Raw genomic sequence first — 10,816 nt, 5'->3', positions numbered from 1 at the left:
ATAAGAAAGAATCTTCAAAAAATGGAGACTGCTTTACATACATTTATACAAGACTGGAAGGCCTGCATATTTCTCTATAGAGATTGAAAGTTTAGAGGATATTGGAGATAGTTGTGTATTCAAGTGCTGCTTATTATTTGTGACTATTTCTTGCTTCATTACCTTTCTTTAGAAAGAGGTAATAAATGCACAATCTTCTCTCAAAACTCAACCTCCCTTCTTACATTCCTCATACCTGATTTCAGCATAAATGTCATGCACTATGTAATGTGCATTTTTCAACAGAGATGAGCATAGATTTTTTTTAAATTGAAAGAAAATGTGCTTTCTTGCATTTGTCCTTCTCAAAGCCCACCCATCCTCTGTTTTTGTGATGTAAGCATGATGCATTCCATAAAATGCAGTTCATATATGTGTGATAACATACAAAGAAATTGTAAGAAGATAGTGGAAAGCTTTTAAATACATCATACCAAAACATGCTACCCAGAAATATAACTTCTATTTAGAAACTTCCCACATAGGAACTACGGCAACAGTTTACTCAATAGACCTTCTTGTCTGGTCCACAAGTGTTTGTACCTTCACTGTGAGTTCAATAATGGACTATAATGAATTCCTCCCAAACAACCACAGTGTAACTGTTTGCATATCTTCATGAGAAATTTGTTTTTAAGGAGGAAATTGGAATTCAATATTTAGGACGTTTGAAAGGAGAAAATCGCTAAAGTGATAAAGATGAGATGGATGGTAAGACACAAATGGTGACCCTAGGTCTTTGTAAGTTGAACTAGTGTGGTGTTACATAACAGCTTATTGAGAAGGGCTTTTAAAAGGTTATTATTCTATTCTACTGAAAGTATTGAGAAACCATTTTTTTTAACTGAAATTTTGTTGCTCTCAAATTTTTCCTGTATGCCAGTTTCTTCAGTTTCTCAACACTGCAATAGTACACTGTGAAGTTTTTGCTCTTGCTCAGCAGTTCTGTGACTGAGAAATTATATACTTGAAAAATGCTGGAGGCCTGTTTTAGTGGGAGAGCGGTAAGTGATCCATCCCCCACTTCCAATATACAGGTGCAGTGTTACTAGGAGGGGATCTTGCACCATATTTAGATGGGTGTAAACAGCCAGGAAAGCAAGTCTTGGCAGAATTTATTTCCTAATAGGAAGTAGAGAAGAGCAGGAAGTCCCAAATGGCAGTCAATACTATTCAACTCAGCAGACATATGACTGCAAGATATTTATAAATACTAAAAAAGCAAATTTGATCAATTGGAAATGTGAAAATTACAAAAAAAAAAAAATCACATATGGCTTATTTCACCAATCCTGCTGTATGTAACCAATCTCCTCTTGTAGGTGACACCTGCAGTCTACCCTCTGCAAACTCCCTGGTGACCCCATTCATGTTCCAACACCCCAACATCCACCTTTGTCCTTCCCACCTCAGTGACACTCTCCTTTCTCTCTATGACCTCAGATATCCCATCTACTGGATCAGCCTTGCACTCAAAAGTCCTCTACACTCAGCTGGGCCTCTAAATTTCCACTAGGCTGTTGGAGATCTTCACCCCTCCCCTTCATGCAGATACACATCTACCTTGCTCAGTTGCACATAGTAGTTTTTGGACTGAATTAGCTCAGAAGGGAAGGAAAGGGAATGATGAAGAAGAATAGATAAAAGCCAAGATTTTGATTTTTGAGCTTCAAAATGCTTCTGAGATTTTAGATAACTAACAAATGGCAATAGCTAGCTGTAAAAAGAAAGCAGTTACAATGGTTGCAATCAAGGCTAGGGTGACATGTGTAAGCATTAGATATTCATTCTTCATTTCCATTTAATTGATTGTACATGTGTTGGCATTTTTGTTTTCTGCTTAATGATTTGTTTTATTGATGACTATTCCCTTGATTAATTATATGTGCTATTTATGCCAGTGAGGACTCCTGGCATCCAAGATGGAGGGTAAAACATTTGATCGGTTAATGGAATGGACATATAAACTCAAGTCAATAATATTAATCATAGTAACATAGGATCAAGAAGAAAATATCATTTAGTAGTGATCTGAGGGAAAAAAAGGATCAGACAAAAACAGAATCATGTAGTCAAGTATATATTAGCAAATAATAAAGAAGAAACCCTATAGAAGCACTTACAGGATGAGCATGGGAAGGGAGTGAGAGAAGGGGGGAGAGAGAGAGAGAAAAACAGAGAGAGACTCATTCTTTACAGCCTTTTATCTCAATGCAGTCTAAGAATTCTTATTTGTCAATACTTGCCAGAATAAAAAGAAAAGTAATGCTATTTAAAATATCTTTTAGAGGGCCAACCTGGTCGTGCAAGTGGTCAAGTGCACGTGCTCTGCTGAGGCGGTCCGGGGTTCCCGGGTTTCAATCCCAGGTGCGCAGTGAGGCACCGCTTGTAGAGCCATGCTGTGGCGGTGTCCCATATAAAGTAGAGGAAGATGGGCACAGATGTTAGCTCAGGGCCAATCTTCCTAAGCAAAAAGAGGAGGATTGGCATCAGGTGTTAGCTCAGTGCTGATCTTCCTCACTCACACACAAAATAAATAAAAAATAAAATATCTTTTAGATATATGATAAATTTCATGAATCTTTTCTTGATCTAATGAACCAAGTCACTGGTGAAGTCATGTTCCATTTTTATATTTAAGAATCACTGGTGATTTTAACTCCTCACTTTTCTGCTGGATTGAGTTACCACAGGAGAGATGTTATCATTAAGATGTTCTAAAATCATTAGCACTTTTTGTTTGCATGTCAGTCTAGCCAAGGGATGCATTGGTTTTTTGTTGTTGTTGTTGTTTCCAAAGCTTATTTCAATATTATAAATATGTGCAATATAACCATGGCCTATTAAATAATTACATCAATTAAATTTGAAGGAGTTTAAAATTATTTTTATGTACTTGATATAGGTGGATGTTTTCCTGTTTGGTGATTATTATGTTTTATTCCTTTTATTTTTCAGAATGGAACAAGCTATATCTGCTATCTAAAAGTTGTCTTGGTCTATAACTAAAATTTTAATTCAGGTTTTCAACATAAAGAGTAGACAGAGATTTATTGGACTAATCTTTTGTTTAATTGGCATGGCATGTATGGAATTAATTTTTTCATCTTTTATTAAAACCATCATCGTATTAAAATAGCGTTATACTTCAGCTAACTGTAACTCCGTAAGATATGACTAAATATAAGGAAAAATAATTGAATAATACTGGGTTTACTTTTAAGAGAAAGTATAATATATCAAAATAATCACTTGGCAGGTTCAGGCATGACATTAAACAGCAAAAATTTAGAACGAATAACTCTGGGCATTAATTTTCTTCTGTGAGAAATTAGTTGAAATGAGGTATCCCAAGATCCCTTCAGCTCCAAAATTCTTTGATTCCTTCCCTATTTACTTATTTTCTCTTCCTCCATCTCTTTTCATTAACTCAAGCTTCCTCTATCCATCACAGAGAAGACTACTCTATTTTTCTCCTTTCCTTTAGAATCTGACTCTAGTTTTCTAAATATTGTTTATTAAGGTTACTTTGGGCTATTATTGCTTTTTTCTTTTGTGAAAATGAAAACAGAATACATCCTCTATTACTTAATGTATTAGTTATTCCACAATATTTCTGCGTAATGGGCCACCTCTCAAATTCACTAGCTTCCCTCTGGCTGCCAGAAGTCTGAGATCTCCTGCCACATCCAGTGCATGGGGTCACTTAATCAGTGCATCTCTCACGTGGCCACCTGCTGCAGGGATGAAATGAAATTCCAGACTTCCGGTTTCTGGTCCAGCGTGTAAGAAGCTTGGAAGTAGCCACTCTGTCCTAACAACAAGTAAAAAACTGAACAAACTGAAAAATCAAGAGCTTTTCTTAGATCTTTAAGAAAAATTAGGTCAGAGGGCAAACCGCTGCCCCCGAAATCAGAAAAACAAACAGGTAGATACAGAGAATCACAACTTACCAGAGCAGACACCCACTAGCAGAAACCTACATGGGGACCAGCGTCAGGGTAGAAAAACCTAACCTGTAATTGATGAATTGCTGGAGTCTCAGTGTGGACACATCTGAGAGTTAAAAACTCCAGGGGACTCAGTCTTGGAGGGGCAGGCTTTTGTGAGTTGTACCTCCTGGAAATCTACCATGTCTCACATTGAATATCAGAGACAAATCCCCTCCTACTTCTGGCAGGAGGATGGGAAAAGGAACCATTTTGAAATAAGCCAGAGTGTTCTATTCTTCTTAACAAGGTCTGCTCTCAGAAGAAATTATTTAACCAGAGCTTAACCTGTTGGCATTTTATTAGAACCTAACTGACCTGGAGGAAGGGTAATACCCAACTCTAGCTTTTTCCAGCTTTCCACGTGGGAGAAGGGAAATACATGACTCCAGCCCACTCTTGTCCCACCTAAATGGCGGTGGGGGTATGACTGAGCAGCAATGGTGCTGGGGCACAGTCTCCCGGCAGAGACTCACTAAAAGGCTGAGACCTAATCATAGGACTAAAGAATGCTTCCTCACTCCCCACACCTTACTACCACATTACTAAAGGCCTATTTACTGTAGTTCATTTACCTAGTACACCATGTCAGACTATCAAAAAAAAATTACAAGACATACTAAAAGGCAAAAAACGTAGAGCAACCATCAGAACCAGATTCAGATATGGCAGGAATATTGGAATTGCCAGACCAGGAGTTTAAAACACCTATGATTAATATGCTAAAGAGATTAATGTATAAAGTAGCATGCAAGAACAGATGGGCAATTTAAGCAGAGAGATAGAAATCCTAAGAAATTCTAGAGATGAAAAACATCGTAATAGAAATGAAGAATGTGTTTGATGGTAATATTTGTAGACTGGACACAGAAGAGACAAGATTCTCTGAGCATGAGGATATCTCAATAGAAACTGTCAAAATTGAAAAGTAAAGAGTAAAAAGACTGATTAAAAAAAAAAAAACCCAGAAAAGAATATCCAAGAATTGGGGAACAACTACAAAAGGTACAACATACATGTAATGGGAATACCAGAATAGGAAGAAAGACAGAAAGGAATAGAAGACATATTTGAAACAATATGACTGAGAATTCCCCCCCAATTAATGTCACATACCAAACCACAGATCCAAGAAGCTCAGAGAACACCAAGTAGAATAAGTGTAAAGAAAAAAAAAGACCTACACTAAGCATATCATTCTCAAGTTACAACCAAAGTTAAAAAAAAAAATTCTTAAAAGAATCCAGAGGGGAAAAAAAAAAAAAAACACCTTATCTATAGAGAAGTAGTGATAAGAATTACATCTGACTTCTCAGAAACCATGCAAGGAAGAATAGAGTGGAGGGAAATATTTAATGCTAAATAAAATTCCCTAGCTTTAAATGATAGTCATTTCCTTTTCCTTCATGCATCTACATGTCGCTTGGAGAGTGATTTATCTAGGTTAGAATGGCTGTGATTGTCTCCAAGATGTAAGTCAGATCTAGGTCTGCCCTACACGGCTCTCATTGTCTTTGGACAGATAGACTAGCGGGGCAGGTGATTTTCACAGTAATAGCAGAAGTGAAAGAGCTAAAGGACCACAACACAAGTACATTTTATGCCTTTGTTGCATGACAAATACTAATATCCCATTAGCCAAAGCAAAACATGCTGGGCTCAAATTTGAGTGGTAGGAAAGTATGTCCACCTTTGCTACTTCATTAGCTGCCTTGGAGGGACTGAGAAGTCTCACTCCAAATGACATGGATATACAGCTAAAGTTGAAAAACTAGCACTGCTAATTCAAGCTGCCACACTTTCCATGCATTTTGATGATAGGTATATTGTTTTTAAATTTTAATTTACTCAAAATTGAGGCAATTTCCCCTTTATTTATTCCTTTCCACCCCTGTCTACTCTTTAAGCCACTTGCAGGCCAAGCTCCTTCTAGTCCTAGAGTCAGTGAAACCTACATTGCAGGCAATCAATAGATTTTACTCAATTTGTAAATCGTGTCTAGAAATAACATATTATTTTCATGAGTTTTGCTTGTGTTGAAAAGCCCATAGTTGAACTGACTTCTTGCTCCATAGATAGAATCATGGAAAAGCAAAAAGTCTTTCTTGTGATATTTCTTCTGATATATTTGCTATAGTGAGTAATTATGTTTCCTTTTAGGACAATTACAGTTCTAGGTGTGAAACCAAGCAAGTGGTGCCTTTGTGGTCCAATAACAATTAGCCATCCAACATTTCTACTAACAAGTAAACAAAAATATCATTGTATTTATTGACAAAGCTGAATATTTCAGGTAATTTCAGATGTATTTTGAAGAAAGCACTTCCTAACCAGCACTTCCTAACCATTACAAGTGTAATTTCCTCTATCAGGAAGACTATTATCTACCTTTGAAAAGTATGTAAAGCTTTTATATTCCGACAGTGTCATTGTATAGTTTGCCATGCTCGAATCATAGATGGAGAGTTAATGAATATTAAAATACTTCTCTTACTGAGTGGTAGGGGGAAGGGTGAGGCATATAGGTACAATCTCCCATTCAATAAAGAATATAGCTAAAATGGATTTTCTTTTGCATTTTGCACTCAATAAAATGTTAAAATATTTTTTCTGAAAAAAAATTTGTTGGCTGTCTTTGTTTTTTGTTTTTTGTTGTTTTTTTTTTTTTGTGAGGAAGATCAGCCCTGAGCTAACATCCATGCCAATCCTCCTCTTTTTTTTTTTTGCTGAGGAAGACCGGCTCTGAGCTAACATCCATTGCCAATCCTCATCCTTTTTATCCCCCCAAAGCCCCAGTAGATCGTTGTATGTCGTAGTTGCACATCCTTCTAGTTGCTGTATGTGGGACGCCGCCTCAGCATGGCCAGAGAAGCAGTGAATTGGTGCGCGCCTGGGATCTGGACCTGGACCGCCAGTAGCAGGCGCGCACACTTAACCACTAAGCCACGGGGCTGGCCCTTGCTAAGTCTCTTTTAACAGAAAAATAAAACACTGAAAATGTTAATATTATAAGATTTTTATAGTATTAAACAGGATAACAAATTTACTTTACAGGCTCTGAAAGAAATAGAAGAATGAATTTAATACGGTTAAATGAACACACATATTTTATGAATACATTCATTACTGGATCAAAATTGCTCCCCAGCATCATAGTACATTAAGATGGTATGTGTTAATTTGTCAGCACTTCTTGTAACAGTCGCTGTTGAATATGTATGGATATAATAGACTCATAAAGATTAATACTTTTCTAAAAATGCTTGAATTCAATAACTTGGAGGAATTAGTATAAAATTTCAGTGACGCACAATGAAAAAATAGACACATCAAAAATTTTAACGTATAATACTAATTGATTCAGCATTGATAATGATGTTGAAACTATTCAAAATATGACAGCACATTGGTTACTCTATGAAGTAAATTTCAAACAGATTAAATACTTAAATATTGAAAGATGGAGGAAAAAAGTAAAAGAAATCTTTCGGGAAAATACATACATTGATAATACATTTTTAACCAACTGTAAACTCTGAAACTATTTTTATAGTCATTTTTTGTTTTTTCTAAGTTAATTTTATCTTTAGTACAGTTTTAGATTTATAGAAAAATTACAGAGAGAGTACAAAGAGTTCTAATATGATCTGTAATTTTCCTATTATTAATATTTTTCATAATTATGGTGCATTTTTTACAATTAGTGAACTAAAATGGATATTTTATTATTACTGAAGGGCATTTTTTTTTTCAGATTTATTAAACTTTACCTAATTTACATTTTTGTTTTTCAGGAGCTCATCTAAGATACCACAATTCACTTAAGTTATTTTATCTCTTTTGTCTCCTCTTGGTTATGACAGTTTCTCAGACTTTGTTTTTGATAACATTGAAATTCTATGGAATATTGTTCAGATATTTTGTAGACTGTTCCTCTATTTGGATTTATCTGTTATTTTTCTTATGATTATACTAGTGTCATATGTTTTGAGAGGAAGAACACAGAGTGAAAGTGGCATCATTATCACATCATGTCAAAGGTATATACTACAACGTGACTTATCACTGTGGATATTAACCTTGATCTTCTGGCTGAAGTCGTGTTTGTTGTGTTTTCCTACTCTTAAATTATCTACCCCCCACTCCTTTTCATACTATACTCTTTGGAATGCAATCACTGTGCACAGCCCACACTAACGGAGTAGGGAATTATGTTCCATCTCCTTGACAGTAAAGTTTCTACATAATTTTTTTTTAATTCTCCACTGGTATTTATCTTTTCTCTCCTATTTATTTATCTAATCACTTATTTCATTTATGCTGGATTCATGAATATTTATTTTATATTTTGCATTATAATCTAATACTACTTAAATGTTACTTTATATTGGCACTCAGATTGTTCCAGCCATAGCCCTTGAAGCTCTTGTAGTTGGCACCTGTGTCCCCTTGACATACCCCTATCATCTGTGTGTGTGTGTTTCTTTTGAGGACTTTTTTGAACCTCCTTTATTTTCTGACAATACAAGATGCTACAGGCTCATTTTGTGTATTTCTTGCCGTAGTCCTAAAAAGCTACGATTTCTCAAAGGAGCTTTGCCTCCTTGCATAGCAGAATGGTAGTAGAAAAGAGATCTGAGCTCTCAATATGTTTTTTTCTACTGGATGTTGTTGCTTCTAGGTCTTCTCAATAGATAGAGCAAGAGAATATATATGTGTATACTAACTCATGTATATACACCTATTTATCAATATTTCTATGTGCCACCATCAGTATCTATATTAATCTAAACATGTGTTCCTATTAACGTCTCAAACTCTAATCCATTATCATGTGGATTATTACAACCTCTCCCCCTTACTTATCTGTAAACTCTCACCCTAACAATAAAAAACCTGACTCCTATCATAGGCCATAAATTTACTTAATTGTTTGATTCTAGCATACACATAAAGTGGTATCAGAATTTTTAACCCATAACCCTGTGGGAAACAATTTTATCAACTAGAGCATTGTGCCTACATACAGTGTGTTCTACAGACGTCACTCGTATCCAAAATTACTTTGATCAGCACCTTTTCACTCCTATTTCTTCAGTGAGGTTGTTTCATGCATTTGTAAGAGTTAAGTTGTTTTTGAAAAAATAGTTATATTTGAATAAATAAAAATAAAACTCTTTTATGGTAAAGCATAAGATAAGCAAAGTCAATTGACAAATGTCAGAACTAGGCAAATGAGATTGATATCTTGAATGTACTATTAGTTCTTAAAATTGATAAGAAGCATACAAATATTCCAATGACAATATTTGTAAAAGAAATAAGTAGGAAATTTATGGAAGGATGAATTCCAATAGTCATCAAACGTATGAAAATCTCAAATTTCAAAGTAAGTAGAGAATTTCAAAAGAAACAATAAGTTATTGACCAGGACACAAACAAAACACTAAAAAAAAATTAAAGGCTATTTTTCTTTTGGATAAGAGGGAAAGGTTATTCGTATGCATTACTGATAGAAATCAGTCTGGCCAAAAAATTCAAAAAAAAAAAAAAAGATATCCCCTTCCTCCGAAAAATTCTGCTCCTGGTAATTCATCCCATCAAAAACAAAAGTACATATTAATATTTAAGGACATATGTAAAAATAAATATCAAATTAATCTTTACACTGGAAAGAAAATAAAACAGCTGAATATTCATCAGTAAGGAATGACTGAATACATTATGGCATGTATGCAGAATTTATTATCAAGCATTCATTTAAAAATTGAGTAGATACAGTATTGTTAACTACAGACACTGTGCTGTACATCAGTAGATCTTAAGACTTATTCATCTTGTATAACTGAAACTTTGTGCCCTTTGACTAGTACCTCCCCATTTCTCCTTTCCCCCCAGCTCCTGGAAACCACCATTGTACTCTCTGCTTCTTATGAGTTTGACTATTTTAGATTTTTCATATAAGTGGTATCATGTAGTATTTGTCCTTCTGTGTCTGGCTTGTTTTATTTAGTATAATGTTCTCCAGGTTCATATATTTACGGCATAGGCTGTGGCGATAGTTTGATGGATGTATACTTACCTCCAAACTCATCAAGTTGTATACATTAAATATGTACAGCTTTTTGTATGTCAATCATACCTAAATAAAGTTGATAAAAGTAGTAAAAAGAGTCAAGAAAGAAAAAAATTGAATTCTATGCCCATTGATGTGGAAGGATATCCACAAAGTATTGAGTAAAAAGAAGGTGAGGAAAACCTAATTAAAGTTCTTATAATAGGATTCTTATTTTATAAAGCAAAATATGACATATATGTACATGATTCTTTCATAAAACTTGAATAAACCATGCATATGATATTCTTATTTAAATTTGGTATTGAAGCAAGGAGTGATGAGGGGCAGGATTATTTTGGTGGTGGGAGAAAGTTGAGGTAGAAAATCAAGTCAAAGAAAAAAAACTACACAAAAAAGTAACTAGAAATGATCACATTTATGCTTATATGTTAAATCGTGTGAATGGTATACATATGAGAAAATTAAAGTTATTTAAAATAAATTATATTAGAAACTCCTATTACAACATATATTATCTAGATATTTAATTGATACATGGTGTCTCAGTCAGTTCAGCCTGCTCTAACAGAATACCATAGATTGGGTGGCTTACACGACGATTTATTTCTTATAGTTCTGGAGGCTGGAAGTCCAAGAATTGATTGCCAGAATGGTTGGGCTCTTGTTGAGAACCTGGGTTATGTCCTCACATGGCCTTCCTTGGTGTGTG

This window comes from Ceratotherium simum, chromosome 18, assembly GCF_057802395.1.
Source record: "Ceratotherium simum simum isolate JZ-2026a chromosome 18, ASM5780239v1, whole genome shotgun sequence".
Lineage (NCBI taxonomy): Eukaryota > Metazoa > Chordata > Mammalia > Perissodactyla > Rhinocerotidae > Ceratotherium > Ceratotherium simum.
The sequence above is the reverse complement of the archived record's forward strand: the minus strand, read 5'-3'. Positions refer to the sequence as shown.